Genomic DNA, 14,034 nt, shown 5'->3' with positions numbered 1-14,034 from the left:
ATTAAAGGTATGCCCCACCACTGCCCAGCTCAGGGCCCCCGGCCTTATTTACTAACAAATCAAGGACCAAATGGGGAGCAAGACTTTAACATCAGGACCACCCTCTACAAGCATGGTAACTTTAAAAATGTTAAAATGAATACCTTTACCAAAAAAAGCTGCCTTTTTATGGTGAAAACAGAACAGTTGCTGCTGGTAGATGTTTTAAAATACTTGAAATATGCACAGACACAGGCCATCGTGGCACACTGTAGCAATGCAGAGGATGACTGTTGGAGTCAGGGCTTTCTGTCCACAGTGTTGCAGCGGTGTTGACATTGTTGCCTGCGGCTGCGCTTCTTACACTGGCCTAGATGACTCAGGAGCTCCCAGCCTATTCTACCTCTGCCTCCCATCTTACTATAGGAAGGCTGAGATTGTAGAAACATGCCGCAGCATCTGTGGGTTCCAGGGATCCAAAACCATTGTCAAGCTTCTACATTTCAGTGATCTGCTCTAACTGCCAACCTGATACAACCTACAATCACCTGGGAAGACAGTCTTAGTGAGGGTCTGTCTGCACTAGGCTTGTGGATGGGCTTGTCTGGAGGGCAGTGTCTTAAGTTAATTGACATGGTTAAGTTATCAGTCCACTGTAGGCAGCACCATTCCCTAGTCAAGGGTCCCGAACTACACTCGGAGAAATGGACCTGAGCCCAAGGGAATAAGTGAGAATGCGTGAATTCATTTTCTCTGCTCCTGGATGTGGACGTGAAGTGACAAGATCCTATCTTGACTTCCCCACAGGGACGGACTATAGCCTGGACCTATAGGCCCTTTCTCCCCAAGTTGCTTTGTCAGGATATTTTATCCCAGCAGCAGAAATGAAACCAGAACACTCAGCAAACATTTTTTTTAACCCACCCAGACATCTTTTGAGCCCCACATTTCCATTTTGTTGTTGTTTGTGTGGGGATTTTTTGTTTTGTTTTTGTTTTGAGACAGTGTCTCACTACATAGCTCTGGCTGTCCTGGAACTTGTTATGTTGACCAGACTGCCCTTACCTCATATCAATATGTTTTCTTCTGGAATCAAAGGTATGAATTGTTACACCCATCTCTCATTTTCTGTTTTAATATTCACTATCAAAGGGGCTCCGCCAAGGCTGTCCCCCTCGGCTTCAGATCAGTAGGCACTTCCCTGCAGCCTTCTAGACACTGTGCTGGGCTTTCTTTCTGCTCCCGTGGTGGACACAACATTGAAACAGCCGTTGCTTTGACAGCACATTGCATAGTCTTCAGGACTGTCTAGCTATGGGGTACAGCAGCTCCCCCATGGCTTTCCCAGGAAGTTTTCTTCCCCTCTTCTGGTGGGAAGCACCTGCTACACACTGTAACTACTGATGCCTCCTGCATCCATGAAGGAGCACACGTGTGTGCCACTCATCTTAGCTCTCTTCATAGCTCACAGAGCAGGGTTCGAGGTTTCCACGTGGGCAGATGTGTGTGGCCCTGCTCTCTCCTGTTCAGCTCAACTGTCCCTACAGCAGGGTCATCACTGTCAGGCTCTGCCTCCTCAGATGCCTCTGGGAGGTGAGGGGTCTCTAACCTCCAGCTTCCCTTTGGTTAAGGACTTCAGATCTCACTCTTTCTTACCGAGCCAATATTTTTACTAAATGTTTTCCTCGAAAAGTGTCCATTTCATCAAGGCTCTCAAATGTAGGGTATTAAATTGATCCTGGTCATACTCTTGACTCTTTGATTTAAAAAGAAAAAAAGCACCCGGCCCCTATGCACTTGCTGTTCCCGCGTCTGTGTGTGTGTGTCTTTTTTTCTCTCTTTCTTTCCTGACGCTTTTTGTTGGCAGACTCCCCCATCTGTGTTGGGTCTTTAAAAAAACAGAAGAAGAAGAAGAAAGAAAAACCCTTTTTGTTTGTTTTCCGTTTCTTTAATTTCTGCCTTTGTTGTCTTGCCTGCAGTTTTCTTTGGATTTGTTTTTGTTGTTCTTCCCTCTGTTTTCAAAAAGGAAGTTTGTTGGGCCTGTTAAAGGGAAGTTTGTTTGGTCTGTTTCTAATCGGCTCTGACTTAAGGTGAACTAGGCAGAGAAGGCTGGGTTTGGTTTGGTTTGATTTGATTTAAAGACAAGGATCCTCTGTAGCCTGGACTGGCCTGGAACTCACCATGTAACACAAACCGGCCCTGCAATGGGAGTAAATCCTCCTATCTTGGAATCCTCACAGCTAGGATTACAGGCCACCAGCCCTGCCCTCACACTAGCTTCGGGCATTCTCAGTAAGTTCTAAAGGCTGCATAACTTCTTCTTCTGGTTCTCACTGTAAGGGTCCATGATTCACTGAAGAATGATACCCTGGACTCAAATAGTATGTACATACAAAGAGTGTTTTATTCTGCAGAAGTCCAGCATGCTGGGGTCTCCCATTACCAGGACAGAGAGACCACCGATTACCGGGGTGTGGGGGCTGGAAACTTGCTGGGGGGGGTGTCGGTCTGGAAACTGATACTGAGGAACTAGCTAAGGAAGTCTGGAAACTGCTGCTGACCCATTGTCCTTGCCTCAGGCCAGGTGGCAGGGCAGCTTCTGAGGCCTGGACTTGCTGGAATTGCCCAATTCTTGGAAAGAGAGATTTAGGTCGATTTGAAGCCTGTCATGGAATCAGCCTAGCCTTCTCACTACTTAGCCTATCCAAAAGTCTCTGCGTGTCAGGGCTGGAGAGATGACTCAGCATGTAGGAGCACCTCCAGAGGACATAGGTTCTGTTCCCAGCTGCCACATGGTGGCTCACAACCATGTGTAGCTCCAGTGACCCCACATCCTCTGACCTCCATTGACTGTTTGAGGGTTTTCAACCCCTCTCATGGGCTCCCAAATGCATATGGTGTGTACACATACACTCAGGCACATAAGCACAAAGCAGCTTTGTTCAGTTTCTTAGCTAGGGCTGGTGAGATGGCTCAGCAGTAACCAGGCTCACTACTGCCAAGCCTGACAACCCGAGTTCGATCCCCAGAACCACATGGTGGAAGACGAAAACCAACTCCCCAAGTTCTCCTCTAATAAATATTGTGACATGCTTGCGCACTTGCACATACCAGATAGATAGATAATAGATGGATGGATGGATGGATGATAGATAGATAGATAGATAGATAGATAGATAGATAGATAGATAGATGATGGATAGATGATGGATGGGTGATAGATAGATAGACAGACAGACAGACAGACAGACAGACAGACAGACAGACAGACAGATAGATAGATAGATAGATAGATAGATAGATAAATGATAGATGATGGATGGATGATAGATATGTAGGTAGATAGATAGATAGATAGATAGATAGATAGATAGATAGATAGATAGATAGATAGAGATAGAAACAGATAGGGATAGATAGATAGAGACAGACAGACAGACAAGTCCTTAATTTTACTACAATAGGACATATCCTCCATTTCAGGTATAGGTCATACACGGTTTTTTCTTCTTGTACTTCCCATTCCACAGTCCTGACTGTGGACCGCTGCTCTTTTTATCATCATTTGTTTATTTGTGGGATGTGTGTGTGTGTGTGTGTGTGTGTGTGTGTGTGTGTGTTATCAGGCATGCATGCTAAGATGTATGTGTGGAGATCAAAAACCAACTTGCAGCAGTCAATTCTTTCCTTCCACTGTGTAGATCTCAGAGCTTCAGCTCAGGTTATCTCTCTCAGTGGCAAACACCTTTACCCACTGAGCCATCTTGTCAGCCCCGAAGGTTCCATTTGGGCCTTTCGCATCCTCGGGAATTAGGGTTTCTCTCCGTTTGCTATGGTTATCACTGCTTTATGCCTACCTAACTCCTCTTCCCCTCCATCCCCCCACCCCCCAGTGTACTAGAGATGGAGAAAGAACTCAGTGCGTGAACTAAAGCGGTGACTTTACCCACTGAGCCGCAGCCCAGCCCAGCACAATGAGAGAGGGGTGAGGTTCATTTCTTCCTTTGTTGAGACAAACATCCATAGTGCCCAAGTCTCTGGTACTCTTTTCTGTCCCCTCTGCTCCTTTGTCCCTGAGTAAACCGGGACAGCTTTAAACAAACTGTTTATTTAGAAAGTGGTACTTAGAAAGGCCTGCTACTTTGAGACTCTCCGGGATTCAAGTAAGGGTTAGAATGGGCAGCTGGCTTCTACTGGGATTATGTTACAAATGTGTTTATGTTAGTGAAACCCCAGGTTGGAAAGGTGTGCCATTTTTGCACAATTGGGTTTCACAGACAGTAAGTGTGCTACATTCCACAGAAGGGTGGGGGCATGCCACCGCTTGAATCCCTTGCATCTAGGAAATAGTTGACTAAGGGCACTGGTGGCTGCCTTTTGAGATCCACCTTGGTGCCAAGCTGAGACCATGGGGAGTCCACCTTGAACTCAAGGACCTCCATTAGCCTGGCTGACTCTCTGGGAGCCATGCTAGCCCGTCTCCTTCCTCCCCCTCTCTCAAGTGTCGAACCCACATCCTCTGAATGTCCTCTGCCAACCTCCTTTCATCCATAAACCCTTCATCTCCTCATCCCAACCGTGTTCACTTCATGCACACCCCCTCCTGTCTTGATGTCTGCTCCTCGAAGGGCATAAGCCATATAAACACTGGTTTAGAGCATAGAGGTCCCACTGGCCAGATTGCCTCCATGACACTCTAAACTGGACCTGTGAGGATGAGCCCTGGCTCTAAGTTCTCTGCGTCTTCCCCCACCAGCCCTCCTCTGGGCTGGCCCTGTGACTTACTTTGGCCAGAAGAATGTGACTGAGGTAGCCACGGTACGATATTTGGGAATATCTGGGTCTCAAGAAAACTTGAAGCCTCTGCTCCTCCTGCTTCAAGCCCGTGCTGAGTGCTGAGGTCTCTCTATGGAGAAGTGACTTCAGGGACAAAAGACAAGGTGGACAGAGAGGCACAGACACAGACACCCTGGGACAGCAGCTTCCCTCGCAGCTGATGTCCCAGCCTAGGGTCATCATGGATGCCCAGAAGCAGACCTGCCAGCAACCTGAGGGTGGTGAATAGGAACAATCTGCCACTGTTTCTCCTTCAAACTACTGGGTTTTAGAGGTTGGTTGTTTCCTACCAATTATAACCAACACAGCGTCTATTTATAAATGTCACTTCCTGCCTGCTACTGGTATAGTTGATGTGTGAATAGCAGCTTGTGTCTGGACATAGCACACCAAGCCCAGGCGTGTAAGAGTTTTTACTGGGGACAAAGAGGGGAAAAGAGAGAAAACAAAGGGTGGGGGAGGGGAAAAGTCGGTCTTTTATATGGGCTGTGATATCACCTGTTTGCAGCTAAGTGTGGGAAGTGGGCTCTGGGAAGGTATGTAGTTGCCATAGCAACCAGTGTCACCTATGTGTGACATTCTGAGTTTGGAGCCCATTGGCAAAACTGGTCTTTTGATGCCAACAACAGTGGTTTGTTTTGTTTTGTTTTGCTTTGTTTTGTTTTGTTTTATTTCAAGTGTCATGTTTCTGTTTATAGTATATTTGTATCAGTGTGAGCCCCCAAATGCCACACTGCTTTTGTGAAGGTCAGAGAACAACTAGCAGGCATCAATCTCCTTCCACAACAGGGAACCCAGGGACTGAACTCAGGTCCCCAGGCTTGGCTACAAGCACCTTTACCCGCTGAGGTGTCTTGCCAGCCCTGACATAGTGATTTTTTTACTCCCTGCATTCACTAACTATCAGCTCCTATATTTTACCTAAATCTTGCATGCCTCCCCATTGGTAGCTACCTATAAATGGCTGCTTCATCTCTACCTTTGCAGTCCTTCCCTCATCACTGACTCTTCTTAATGATCTCTATCCATCCTCCAAACCAGCTTCAAACAGAAGCGGGCAGGTGTGACTGGGCTGTAGCTCAGAGGTGGACCCCTCCTGTAGCTGATAGTAACAGGCTGTGTTAGGTCAGACACAAAGATGGGCAAGAAGTGCTATTAAGTCAAATAGCAATTAGACCCTGGAGCTGCAACATTCCAACCCCTGCACAATCACTGAAGTTCTAATCAGCTGAGCCTTTAGGAAGGTTCTCCCTGCATAGAATAAGCTCAGTTGACTGAGAGGACTAGTAGGTTTTCTTCTCCGATGGAATAAGCCAATTCGAGTCCATTTGAGAATATAAAAGAAGGTTTATTGGGAGCAATTCTCAGGTGGGTTCATTGGTCTCAGAGAACGAGGTCACCGTATAGACAGGGAGACAGTGAAAGAGAGAGCACACCTGTAGAGAGGAGAAATGGAGAGAGAGAGAGAGAGAGAGAGAGAGAGAGAGTGCTCTGGGGTGACTGGTGCGTCCTTTTATCTTCAGCACTCCCCTGGTACACCTGGCAACTGCAGGCGATGACATAAACAGTTGCTAGGTCTCTGAGAGCAGGCCAGTGGAATTGCCTGTATATTTATTTTCTGGATTAAGGTTAAGAGTCCGGGTTTGAAATCTCATAGATATGTGCTTTTTTCTCAGAGTGGCTGTGCTGTTCAGGAGTGCTCTGAGGTCACTCAGAGACTGCTCTGCAGTTTTCCTTTCTTGAAAACTCATCAGACTTAGGATCGCTTCAGTAAAACATGGGGAGACCCCCTTTTCCCTTTTCTAGAATAGCTTGTTCAAGACTATCATCATTTTTCTGTAACTCTTGGTAAATTCACATAACAGTCTGCACTGGGGCCAGAGAAGAGGCTTGGCGTTTAAGAGCTCCGAGGACCTGGTTCCGTTCCTGGCATGCACATGTCCGCCACAACCACTGTAGCTTCAGCGCTAGGGGAGATCTGGCGCCCTCTTCTGGCTTTTGCAGGTACTGCATGGAACATACTGCACATACTTGAAGACAAAACTCTCTTACACATAAGATAAAATAAAATATTTTTTAAAAGACAGACTATGCTGAAAGATTTCTTTTGTGGAAGCTTTTAAATTGCAGTTTGCATTTGATATTTCTAAAAACTATCCAGATGTTTCTTTACTTACGCTAATATTGGGAGATGTGGGTTTTTTAGGGGCCGCCGTCTGCTTCTCAAGCTCACAGGTGTGAACAGTCGCTTATTATTTATTTAAATTCCATATTGATTAGGCCTGAATTATACTCTTTTGATAGTTTTTATGCACCATTATTTCTGTCCTTTCCAAGCTCCAAACCCAGGGAATCTGTGTATTCAATTTAAAAAAAAAAATGTTGCTGTTTTATAGATTATGTGATTAATTCTACATTCAGTTTATCATTACCAAGATGGCCACTCTTGCAGGCAGCCGTGACGGGGTGGACAGGTGATTCAGCTGTGTGGTCAGGCGAGATCCAGAGACCACACAAGAAGCAAGGAATAACAGGACAACACACACAACACTTATGGGTCCCTGAGAGAAGGATGAGAATGGGGTTGGAGGGATGACCATAAACATTGCTGTCCCACTAGCAGATGGGAGGGTGCAGGGAGAAGAAGGGAAGGAAGAGAGAGCAAGAGAGGAGATAGGAAGTCAGTGTAAGGGGGGGGAAGTAGGGAAGAAGCAAGGGGGGGGCGGAGGAGATGGGCATAGAAGGGAAAGGAGAGGGGAGAAGAGGCAGAGAGGGGAGGAAAGATGAGACAGGAGGGGAGGGGGTCTGCAGGCTGTGATGTCACTCTGTCCCTATGGTATCCTCAATGCCAGTGCTGGCTTACAGCAAACACACACACACACACAGAGAGAGAGAGAGAGAGAGAGAGAGAGAGAGAGAGAGAGAGACTTGGTGATGTCCCCCGGTGCTGCCCTCTGCCCTCTGGTTTCCAGTGGTCAGCAGCAGTGGAGTTCAGAGTGAGCACAATGAGAAAGACCAGACCTCACAGTCAACCTCTCGGGAAGGGAAGTCTGAACTAGGCCAGAGGTGACGGGGCGTGACAGGGCTACAAATAACTTAGCTCTGAACCCCAGATGGTTGTGGAAGCAGAAAATGCAATAAACACACCAGGACAGCAGCAGCTCTCAACACCCTTGGCCTCCACAGCTCTTTCCACCCTGTACAGCCAAAGTCCCCCACACAGAACAGTAACTTCACGTGCCGCACCAACAGCGGTCCATGTCTGCCTCTGGCTTTTCTTTTACTGTATGAGTGTGTGTAAATGTGGGGAAAGGGGACAGGACATGTGTGTTTCTGGGGAAGGCACCACAGCTCACAAGTGGACATCAGAGGACAGTTTTCAAGAGTCTGTTTGAACCTCCCACTCAGTAAGTTTCAGGGATCGAACTCAGATTGTCCAGCTTGGCAGCAACAAGCTCTGAGCCATCTTGTTAGCCCTAAAATAATGATGTCTTCTCAAAAGAAAAGAAAATCCTGTGTGTGTGTGTGTGTGTGTGGTGTGTGGTGTGTGTGGTGTGTGTGTAGCATGTGTGTGTGATGTGTGTATTTGTGTGTGGTGTGTTTGTATGTGTTTGTGTATGTGTGTGTATGTGTGGCATCTGTATGTGGCATGTGTGTATGGTGTGTGTGTAGCATGTGTGTGTATGATGTGTGTTTTTGTGTGTGATGTGTTTGTATGTGCTTGTGTGTGTATGTGTGTGTATATATGTATGTAATATGCAAGTCTACAAAATGTGTCCATCATCCGTCGGGAGAGGGGCCGTCGGGAGAGGGGGAGAGGAATCCTCTCTTATGGAGCTTTTGCATTACTCAGAGTCTTTCATTGAAACTGGAGTTCTCTGTAGTTCAGGTAGGCTGGAAGCCAGCAAGAACCAGGGAAAAATACCTTTCTTTCTTTAAAAAAAAAAGATAGATAGATAGATAGATACATACATACATACATACATACATACATACATGATAGATAACAGATGGATAGATAGATATATAGATACATAGATACATAGGTAGATGACAAATAGATACATAGATAGATACATAGATGATAGATAGATAGATAGATAGATAGATAGATAGATAGATAGATAGATAGATAGTGTGTGTGTGTGTGTGGTGTTTGGGCATGAGTGCAGCACACAGGTAAAGGTCAGAGGGCAGGAGTCCATACTCTCCTTCCATTAAGTGGAGCCTAAGGACTGGATTGGGTTGTCAGACTTGGCTGCAGACCTCTTTACCCTCTGAACCCCCATCAGTCCCAGCACTTGCATCACAGGAGTGCTTGGGCACTCCCAGCTGTATGCACAGGTGCTAGGAATCCTGACACGGTCCTCCCGTGGGCATTCACAGGCAGCAAGAACGCTCATCCACTGAGCCACCTCCTCAGACTCAGTTGTTCTGCCTCACACTGGGAGGTGATAGCATCCCCGACAGCTGGCATCAGTAAGCCAAACCCTCCCTCTTGTCCTTAGAGCATCTTGCTAGATGCTTGCTCTTTTTGTTGGTGTTTCCAAAGCTTCACTGACTCTAACTTACTGTACTTCCTACTGCTTGTCTGTCTCTGCTGTAGGTTTTACAGCTGACCAGCAAGTGCAGGGAACCTCTTGTCTGCCTCCTGGCACTGTTATCACAAACCCACGCTGCAGCACCCAGCTTTTGCATGTGGGTTCTTGGCTTGATCTCAGGTCCTCACGCTTGCTCTGCAGATGTTTTACAGACTCACCTGTCTCTCCAGCCCCAGAGGCCTCGTTCGGACATCATCAAAACATATGTTAATGAACGCATGAACAATTCAGCTGGGCGTGGGAGCACACACCTGTAATCCCAGCCCTTGAGAGGTAGAGGCAGGAGGGTGAGAATTCAGCGTCAGCTTTGGCTACATTGCAAGTTCAAGGCCAGTTTAACTCTGCCTCAAACAACCAGGAAAGTACCCAATTCAGTGGCGTTTAGTATATTGATAGCATGTGCAGCTGTGACCACCATTTACTTTTAGAACAGTTCACTACAGATGCCCACTAGTGGCTGTTCTCTGGCCACTGCTCTCCGGTATACACAGGCCCAGGTAGCCCATAATCCCCACTGTGGACTCCCTGTTCTGTGCACTCCCCACACGTGGTGCCCTATTGTGACCCTCTGCAATGGCTTCGTCCACTCAGCATATTTGAGGCTCATCCATTACTGTAGCACACACTGGCAACTCACGCCCTCTATTGCTAAGTAGTCACCCTCTCCCGTGTTTACCCCACGCGCGTGCACGCATGCAGCTTCTGTTTGGCTCCAGTGTGGCGCCTCCCTGAACATGTGCGCAAGGCTCTGTGTGGGAACATTTTGTTTGTTTCTTTTGAGCATGTGCTTACAAGTGGGATTTCTGAGTCACGTCAACTCTATATTTAACATTTTGAGGAACTTCTAAGCTTCTCTAAGATAGTGGTTGTTATTCTCTTATTTTTTATTTTTTGGCAAGTGATATTCACTTAACATCAGCCCCGAACATCATCACCACCTTCACTCATGCTCTCACTACTGTTTCTGCATCTCTCCCCTTTCCTACAACTGTTCATGGGGGCGAGGGGGTGGGGGGTGGCTCGAAAGCTTTTTACATTTGCAGATGCTCTCTCTCTCTCTCTCTCTCTCTCTCTCTCTCTCCCTCCCTCCCTCCATCCATCCATCCATCCCCCTACCCCTCTGGCTAACTCTCTAGTCCTCCATCCTTCCTCCCTTTCCCTCCCTCTCTCCCTTCCCCACTTTCAATCCATGCCCCCTCAAGTGCATATCTGTTTATGTGCTTGTGGAGAGCAGAGGACACCACCAAGTGTCTTTCCAAGTCTCTCTCCACTTTTTAAAAGAGATTGTTCTTTGACAATTTTATACAAGTATGGAAGGCATTCTGGCTATCCTCTTCACCCACCCTCTCTTATTCAACTTCTACCAATATCCAACCCTACCCCCAACACTCACACACACTCAGAGAGAGAGAGAGAGAGAGAGAGAGAGAGAGAGAGAGAGAGAGACCTTCCCCAGATTCCTTCCCGTCTCTTGCCTTTGTTTTGTGACCCGTGTACTTTAGCCAGCCCCATCAGAGTGGTGTCTCCATTGCTTGATACCACACAACTCCCTCTATCTTCATCATAACTGATGTTTGCTGCCCAGATAGCCCTGGAGTCATGGCTACCCCACTGGGCAAACCGAATCCTGAGATAGTCAGCGGAGGGTAGTGTGCCAGCCAGTGATGTCCAAGTCTATTGTTTGACGGATATCGGACAGGTTAAGTCTTGAGACAGGCGTGCATTCTGGTCACACCTCACCTATATCTAGCTTAACACTTGTATTAGAACGTTGCTGCAACAGCCTGGCTGAAAGATGTAAATGGGGAAAGATTAATCTGTGTTCCTGGTGTCAAAGCAGAACGGTTGACATCCTGCCTGACAGAATGTGTGGATAAGTGATAACCGGAAGGGACCTTGACAAGATAAATCCCCAAGGATGCAAGCCCTGTGACCCACTTCCTCTAACCAGGTCTCCCCTTGGACAGTCCCCACACCTGCTACAGTCTACTTGAATGGTGATTCCACTGATGGATCGCACTGTCAGAGCCCCAACGCGTGACCAGTCCCTACACACACACACACAAGAGCTTTGAGGATCTTCTGGGAGGGTCTCGACCAAGTCAAGCCCACAGTCAATACCAGCCAGCCCATGTGAGGGCCTGCCTCGGGCACATGGCCTCTGTCTGCTCAGCAGTCCTGACTCTGTCTCTTTAAGTTCATGGCGTCTTTTCCCTCAGTCCTTTCCACCTGGTCCTCAGGCACTGACTTGGTTTTCCTGAGGTCTCCTCTTTCTTCTGTTCCTACCTCCATTTTTCCCATGCTTGTCCCTGGGCACTGACCACTGACTGACTCACTTCAGCCTCTCTCATCTGCTTTGTTCAGCATGTGATTAAATTCGTCCACAGACGTCTTGGTTTCCTTTGGTTTTCCACTTCTAGCATTTTTCCGTCTGGTTCCTTGCCATCGCCAGCTCTTTGCTACCATCCTCAGTCTCCTTCCATCTCTCTGACGGCGGCAGCTAGTGTGATGTTTTACCTTCCATCTCTCTGACGGCAGCAGCTAGTGTGATGTTTTACCTTCCATCTCTCTGACGGCGGCAGCTAGTGTGATGTTTTACCTTCCATCTCTCTGACGGCGGCAGCTAGTGTGATGTTTTAAACGTTGTTGGTGATAGTTCTGTCCTCTCCCTTGCCTTGTGCCGGTCTAGCTGTGTGGATATTAACTTGGCAGCAACTCCCTTGAGCTTTGTTGGAGGTTGGTCGGGTGCTACTATGTATTTAAATGCTAACTCCTGACTCCTAAGATCCTGCTACTATGTATTCAAATGCTAAATCCCGGCCCCTAAGATCAAGATGCCCCTGAAGAGCAGATTCTCCCATACACTGAGCGATGCTAAGTAAACTTTGTCCCCAATTTAACACTATTGGTTAAATAAAGGTGGCTACAATTACTGAAGACAATAGAAGAGGCGGGGTTTTGGTAACCAGTCTGAGGGACTGGTAGGGACCTCGAGGAAGAAGAGTGAAGGAGGAAGATGGAGGATCAGGGAGTCTCCATTAGATATGATGGACCAGGAGCCCAGGCCCCAGCCAAATGGACCCTGAGGACAGGCTGATGGAGTAGAAATATCCCAGGAAGACACAAACAGTAAGTATTTGGGGAGCACAGCTGGAGATGTGGACAGTCTAACATATAGAAAGATAGATTTGGGGTAATTTCCCTAGTAATTGTGCAAGAACTGATTAAATAAATCCACAGGATTCTGACTATATTATCGGGGGGGGGCTAGCTGGGTCATATTAATAATTAATAGAGCTTATTAAAAACCATTTTACAGAGCAGTCGAAAGAACGTCTTCTCTGGCAAGGCAGGGAGCAGGTCCAGGTTCCCTAGAGCACACAGTTTCCAGTCCCATCTGTAGGATTCTCTGAGTACAGCCTCTCGTCTGTAACCAGCTAGCTGTTCCAGGAAAAATGGGCCGGACTCCATCCTGTGCTGGGAGGGGCTGGACTCTGAGGCCTCCTGAGGTAGGGCACTTGAGGTCACCCTGCCTATCTGATCCCAGCCCAGCAAAGCAGGGATTTGAGGGAGAAAGGCATGGTCCTCCATTACTTGTTCCTCTGGAATGTCCCCCTGGCCTCTGTGTCAGCCTCTCAAACTTGAATGAGCTCACATACTTGAGGTTGAAAACTGCTTGTTCAGTAATGTTCGTGGAAGGGCTAACTCTCACACCCATGTCCTACCTTACTGGCTCTAACTCTGATGCTGCCTTAGCCAAGTCTGGGTTGCTGAGTACCGTAAGTCAGAAGAACCAGGCCTCTCCAGGCCTCTCCAGCCCTCCACTGAGAGGAGTGGGCAACCTGGCTGTGTGTGAGAGGAAATTAATGTGTATGCGTGTGTGGTCCTGTATGAGTGTGAATGTGACCACTCTGTTACACAACTCAGCAATGCAAAAGGTGCAGTCCCAAGGTTCCGCATACTCACAGTGTTGTGTAACCATGATTGGCAATTTTAGAATGTTTTCATCATTGAAAACAAAACCATAAATGCATTAGCCCATATTGGCTGTTTCTACCCAGCTTCTGGAGATGTTGGAGCAACTTTCTTTTTAATTTATTTTATTTATTTACTATCTGAATGCTCTGCTGCATATACACCTGCATGCCAGAAGGGGGCAACAGATACCTCTATAGATGGTTGTGAGCCACCATGTGGATGGGTGCTGGGAGTTGAACTCAGAACCTCTGAAAGGTTCTTGACCACTGAGTCATCTCTCCAGCCGTGGATCAACTTTATAAGATTTACCTATTCTGAGCCCCACAGTGATAGTGTACACCTTTAATCCTAGTAATCTGGAGGCAGAGGATCTCTGAGTTCGAGGCCAGCCTGGTGAGTGAGTTCCAGGACAGCGAAAGTTTCACAGAGAAACCTTGTCTTGAAAGAACAACAAACAAACAAAAACAAACAAACAAAAGATTTACCTATTCGGAGACTAGGGATGTGGGTTATAGGGTGTCCCTCGTGCATTCGGGACTCAGGCTGCTGCTGCTCGTGGAGGCTGGAAGTTTTGACTGCGCTTACCCCACGCCGGTGCCAGGCGGGCGTTGGCTAGCGTTGGGCCATAGGAAGTCACAGG

This window comes from Mus caroli, chromosome 11, assembly GCF_900094665.2.
Source record: "Mus caroli chromosome 11, CAROLI_EIJ_v1.1, whole genome shotgun sequence".
In the NCBI taxonomy this organism is placed as follows: Eukaryota; Metazoa; Chordata; class Mammalia; order Rodentia; family Muridae; genus Mus; species Mus caroli.
Note: the sequence above shows the minus strand (reverse complement) of the source record.